At 35.9% G+C, this 6,495-nt stretch overlaps 1 non-coding gene across 1 annotated transcript; it reads right to left on the bottom strand.

Annotated features, from left to right (window-relative positions):
- Positions 1-6,085: 6,085 nt before the first annotated feature.
- LOC141682287 (small nucleolar RNA R71) lies at positions 6,086-6,192 on the bottom strand. Its single transcript, XR_012559689.1, has one exon. It is a non-coding gene; the product is annotated as a small nucleolar RNA R71 (small nucleolar RNA).
- Between the last annotated feature and the right edge of the window lie 303 nt (positions 6,193-6,495).

Below are 6,495 nucleotides of genomic sequence, written 5' to 3'. Positions count from 1 at the left end.
TATCCTGTTTTAATTTATCAGAAGTTGACTCTGCCTTAACTTCTGTCCCAATATCTTTCATCTTTTCAGAATCAGACTTTACAGTTTTAGCTACAAACTTAACAGGATTTATCTTTGGCTTAGTAGTTTGTTTAACAATAATTGGATTAATTTGTTCAGTTCCTGTTTCACTTTTATCATCTCCATAACCTAAGCCCACTTTCCAGTTTCCACTACTTAGTAAATTCTGAGTTGTTCTGCCAGAGTTAGTCCAAGTCCTGATAATCTCTCTTTTCTTTTCTAACTCAATTTTTAGAGATTGATTCAATTTTAACACATCATCTCTAACATAAAAAGCATCATCTCTTTCTTTCTGAGTTTGATGGAACATAACTAACTCCTTTTCTAAATACTCATTCCTTTTCTTAAAAGCCAGATTTTCAGAAGTTAACCTATCACATGTTAAAGTCTGATCTCTATAGCTAATGAATATGGTTTTGAGATAAGATCTCAACTCAATAATATCATCGGTATGAAAAGCATAAGTTGTTTGAGGTACCTTTAACTCGGCAGCATCAGAACTGCTATCAGCATTTGCCATCAAGGCATAGTTCACCTCATCTTCAGAATCTAAAGTGTCTGTCCAGTTTTTCTTCTTTATGACAAGTGCCTTGCCTTTGTCACCTTTTCCTTTCTTGCAATCAGGAGATATGTGGCCTTTCTCACCATAATTATAGCATTTAACATTTAAGTAATCTCATCTGTCAGACTTTCCTGCTCTGCCTTCAGATTTTCTGAATCCCTTCTTATCAGAACTTCCACTTTTCCTGGAAAACTTCTTTCCCCTTCTGAATTTCCTATAGGCTATCTTTGTGATACCCTTCACCATAAGAGCACACAATTTCATCATCTCTTCATCAACATCCATCTCAGATAGACTTTCAGTTTCTGAATCCTCATCATTATCAGAACTTGATGACTCAGTATCAGACTTTATGATGAGAGCCTTTCCTTTGCCTTTCTTTGAGACAGCCACTTTGGGGGATTCCTCCTCAACCTTAAGAGCAACTGTTCTTGACTTTCTTCCATGCCTCTTGCTTCTTTTTTCCATCTCAAGTTCATGAGTTTTAAGCATACCATAAATTTCATCAAGAGTAGTTTCATCAAGAGCATAGTCGTCTCTTATAGAAGTTGCCTTCAAATCCCAACTTTCAGGAAGAGCTAAAAGGAATTTAAGATTAGAATCTTGAAGATCATATTCCTTATCCACCAGTGACAGATCATTCAAGAGTTTGACAAATCTGTCATATAAATCAGTTAATGACTCATCAGGTTTTGAGTCAAAGTGTTCATACTCTTGAGTGAGTATAGTCCTCCTGTTCTTCTTAATTGCATCAGTTCCCTGGCATCTGGTCTCCAAGGCATCCCATATCTCCTTTGCAGTCTTGCAGTTAATTACCCAGTTTGACATGACATTATCAATGGCACTATGCAGCAAATGCCTTACCTTTGCATCATTGGCAATAGATGAGATATCTTCAGCTGTATATTCACTTTTCTCCTTTGGTACAGTCTTTGCTGGCTGATCTGCAACTACAACAGAGAGCTTGGTTAGCTTATGTGGTCCTTCATTAATTCTGTCAAGGTATTCTGGATCTGTAGCTTCCAGAAACATAGTCATCCTCACTTTCCATATGGAATACCCAGAAGGTCTCAGTATGGGAACCCTAATAGTCTCATATCGACTATGGATTTGAGTCTTTGGAGTTTCTTCAGTTTTGGTGGGCTTGGTTGGAGTTTGTTCTTCTTCAGACATGATTGTTTTGGATCTTTACTGTATATATGTTAACAGATTAGCTCTGATACCACTTGTTAGGTCACACACACTGTAGAAGGGGGTTGAATATAGTGTATACTACAATCAAATCGAATTAAGAACATAAGTATGAAATATAGAATAATCTTATTAATAAAACAGTATTGCAATGGAACCGTTCTCTCTCAGTGATGAACAAATATGACGAGAGCTTCTAGGGTTACAATGAATAATATTCTCGATTACAGTAACACATCAAGTGTAAACCCTATGCTGTGTTTATATACCACACAGTTACAAGATAATCTTCTAATTGATATCGAATATAAGTCTACATCCTAAAGTATATCAATTAGTTATCTTTTCCTCCAAGTCTTCAATTCTTCATAGAATTCTTCTCCATGCATATCTCTTCTTGTGTTTGTCTTAATCTTCTTTCCTTCAATCAGCCGCCTTCCTTATCTGAAAGTCTTCTTAAGTCCTGATATTATCTCCTGATGAATATCTTCTGATATCTTAAGTTTTGATAACTTAAGTTCTGACTTTAGTTATAAGTACTGATTTCCAGTTAAGTCCTGATTTGTTTTGTTAGTCAATATCTGAAAGTAAACACAAATCATTATTAGACATGACATCACAAATATATAACACAACATGCATGATTTGCTTAACTAGCACCAAAATAGACTAACACATTTTCTAAAACTACTTTCTCTATTTCCATTTCTAGTGTTAGCATATATGTGCAGAATCTACTAGATCTATGACCCTCCTTTGTCCAATTCATCTTGGTCCTTGATCTTGTATTCTTCAAGATGCATTTCTAGGATTTCTAATTCAGTGATAAAATTGTTTGTTGACTGATAATCTTGAATCTTCAAGTTGTCTGTATTCTGAATTATGAAGTTATTTGTCGAGATCTCTTTTGCTGTGTAGAGATATCATATGTCGATAAGTAAAATGACTTATCGATATCTCAAGTTCTTTACATAGGCCTTTGACTTGTCGAGGTCTCCAGTTCTCTACAAGTAGAATGACTAATCGATATCTCCAGTTCTCTATATAAGCTTTTGACTTGTCGATATCTCCAGTTCTCTACATGAGGAATTGACTTGTCGATATCTCCAGTTCTCTACACAAGAATTTGAATTGTCGATATCTCTAGTTTCCTACATGTAGATTGATTTGTCGATATCTCTAGTTCTCTACATGGACATTTTGACTTGTCAATATCTTCAGTTCTCTACATGCAGTTTGACTTGTCGATATCTCTTGTGACTTCTCTACAAGTTATTTTAGATTTCTCGACATACTTCTCTACATTTCTTGATCTGTGACTTATCGATATCTGACTTAGAACATTTTTTCTAGAACAACATTATTCAACTCCAAGCTTCTATACTTCTCTCTGAGGCAAGATCGGGATTGATCTTCTTCCAGAGTTTATTCCTTAACTTGATGGTTGTTCATTGAAAAATCATCCAGTCTAATCTACTTAGCATTTTTACAAACTCAAGAGATATAATTATATAAAGCAATTAGATTATCATACAACTTATCTTTAAGGTTGTTAAGATGACTTAGTCTTGTTATGTACATGAATATCTTGCATAACAATTGTTGAGTGGCATTTACGACACTTTATTATGCTCTAATAAACTTTGAATTGGTGTATTTGTACTCAAGTTGTTCTGTGTTTTAATTTGTTTTCTAGTGTTTTTTCATTTCAGGCACTATTCAGGTAATCAGATGAATTAGCATTGTTTTGGTGCAAATTTGGTGTACATATGGTGTTGGAATAAAAGCTCATGGAAAACCGGTTCGAAGCAGCAAGATTAAAAAAGAAATCTGAGTTTTTCCCAGAAGGATGGTGCGTTCACGCTGTGATAGCGCGCGACCGCGCCGGGGTTCCGGAAATGTAGTGTGCCCGCACTATGATAGCGCGCGGCCGCGCCGAGGCCGAATTTCAGAATCCTATTTCTACTACAATTCTAAAGGGGAAGGCTTTCAGATTGTTGAGGGCTGCTATATATATTCATATTATGTCATTTTTAATATATATGAAATTAGAGAAAGACCAGAGTGCAAGGAGAAGACGGCAAAAGACCTTTAGCACAATTCAACAAAGGCGAAGGCGATCTAGTTTATTCTTGTGAATCTTTGTTTTGAGTTGTAATTTGGATGCTTGTTTCTTGTTTTGCTGAATATATACTCTTGTTTGTACTTGGTTTAATTTATTTATATAAAGACTATATATCATGTTTTCTTCGGCACCCACGTTGATGATGAGTCCGATTATGGGCTAATCATTATCGTGGGGTTCTAGCGGATTTATTTATGGATTTCTTTAGTTAATTTGTTTAATGCCTTAGTATGTGGTGATTTTATGATATCCTAGTATTGGTTGTGCGTATTCCTCTATGAGCGTCGCGAACTTATAAGATAGTGTGTTAATTCTTAATGAAGTGAAAGTGAATTTAAGGATTTAGAACTTGCCATGCTAGCATAGGTTCATGTATGTGTCATGCATGATTTGTAGGTAATTTTAACCATCTTACTCGCCCTATGTAATCAAGATAGATAACTTGTGCTTAAACGTTATATTGTCAAATTCTATAGACATATAGGGTCTTGTTAGGTCACACAACACTGTAGAATGGGGTTGAATACAGTGTTACTACAATCAAATCAATCTTGAACACAAGTAACAGTAAATAGATATATTCAATATAATAAACTCTGTTACAATGGAACTGTTCTCTCTCAGTGATGAACAAATATCACTAAGAGCTGCTAGGTTACAATGAATAATGTACCTCGATAATGATAACACATATAGTGTAAACCTATGTCTGTGTTTATATACTACACAGTTACAAGATAACTTCTAATTGATATGGAATATAATTCTGTCTCCTAAAATATATCAATCAGATATCTTATACAAGTCTTTCAGTCTTCTAATTCTTTCCATGCATATCTTCTTTTGTTTTAGTCTCAATCTTCTATTGTTAATCAGCTTCCTTCCTTAACTGTAAGTCCTCCCGTACTTAAGTTCTGACATGACCTTAAGTCCTGATATTATGTTCCAACTTCCAGTAAGTACTGATTCCAGTAAGTCCTGATATTTCTTGTTTGTTAAGATCTGAAAACTAAATATGAAACATATTAGACATGACATCTCAAATATATCTAATAGGTCTCAATATAATTGGTGCCTATTCAGCTTCTATCTCTTTTGTGGATGTCTAGTAGAATGGTACTCGCGCAACGAAAGTTGGCGTTTATCAGTTTTGTGTTATCTGATTAGTGTCATCACCATTGCATGCTAAGGTTAAGAATAATAAGGCTATTTAATGAAGTTAGAATCCCACGTTTGTCATATATATTAATTCAGTCAATCTTATTCTCGTAGTTATAATTGATAGCGTAATTCTTAGTTATAAACAATCTCAAATTGTTATTCTTCTTAGCATTGGATAATAACCATACATTGTTTATTAGGTGCATAAATTAATAGTTAACCAATACAGTTTCTGTGGGAACGAACTAGAAAAAATTCTATACTACTTGCAAACTCGTATACTTGCGTGTATTATTAGCGCGTGTTTGGCGACTAACAAGTTTTTGGCGCCACTGTCGGGGACTGCAGTGTTAATTTATAGTTTATGTGCTTTCCATCAGTGGTTGTTAAAGTTCATTAACTCAGACATTGTTACTTATTTGTTCCTTGTCTGGTTTCAGGTACTCTAGTGAGGGTGTATGCATACGCGTTCGCGTACTCGTAAGAGAACACTGGATAAAGTCGAGGAAGAACTTGTGGTAATTCGTAGGGAAGTTTCTGAGGAAGAAAAGAAGTTAGAGGAAGAAGAGAAAGTTGAAGAGCCAATTGTAGTAGCTATGGGTGATCAAGAAGAAAATCCAAAGGTTTTGATGGACTATTCTAAGCCTAAGATTAATGACATTCAGTATAGCATCATCAGACCAGCCATCAGGGCTAATACTTTTAAGATCAAGTCAAGCACGATCCAGATGATACAGAACTCAGTTCAGTTTGGGGGTTCTCCTACTGAAGACCCCAACATTTACATCAGGGATTTCATCGAGATCTGTGACACTTTCAAGTTCAATGATGTGACTAAAGATGCTATCAAGCTACGTCTCTTCCCATTCTCTCTGAGGGACAAAGCTAAGTGTTGGTTACATTCTCTACCAGCCAGGTCTATCACCACTTGGGAAGATCTTGCTCAAAAGTTTCTCACTAAATTCTTCCCCATGACGAAGACTACTGCAATCAGGAATGCTCTTACCCAGTTCGCACAACAAAATGGAGAATCTTTGTGTGAGGCTTGGGATCGATATAAGGAGATGCTAAGGAACTACCCACACCATGGCATGCCTGATTGGATGATTATCAATTATTTCTATAATGGACTGGGTCCTACTTCTAGACCCATGCTTGATGCAGCATCAGGAGGAGCCTTGTGGGCTAAGAGCTATGATGAAGCTTATGAACTTATTAAACTAATGGATGCTAATGAGTACCAGGATCCTTCCCAGAAACTGACTCAAGGGAAAGCTGCAAGAATTCTGGAGTTGGATGCAGCAACTGCTATCGTTGTCCAACTTAAGGCTTTGACAATGAAGGTGGACACTTTGGCTAATTATGGAGTTAATCAAATCACCAGTGTCTGTGAGCT

Source organism: Apium graveolens, chromosome 8 (assembly GCF_009905375.1).
Source record: "Apium graveolens cultivar Ventura chromosome 8, ASM990537v1, whole genome shotgun sequence".
NCBI classification, from domain to species: domain Eukaryota; kingdom Viridiplantae; phylum Streptophyta; class Magnoliopsida; order Apiales; family Apiaceae; genus Apium; species Apium graveolens.
The sequence above is the reverse complement of the archived record's forward strand: the minus strand, read 5'-3'. Positions and strand labels throughout refer to the sequence as shown.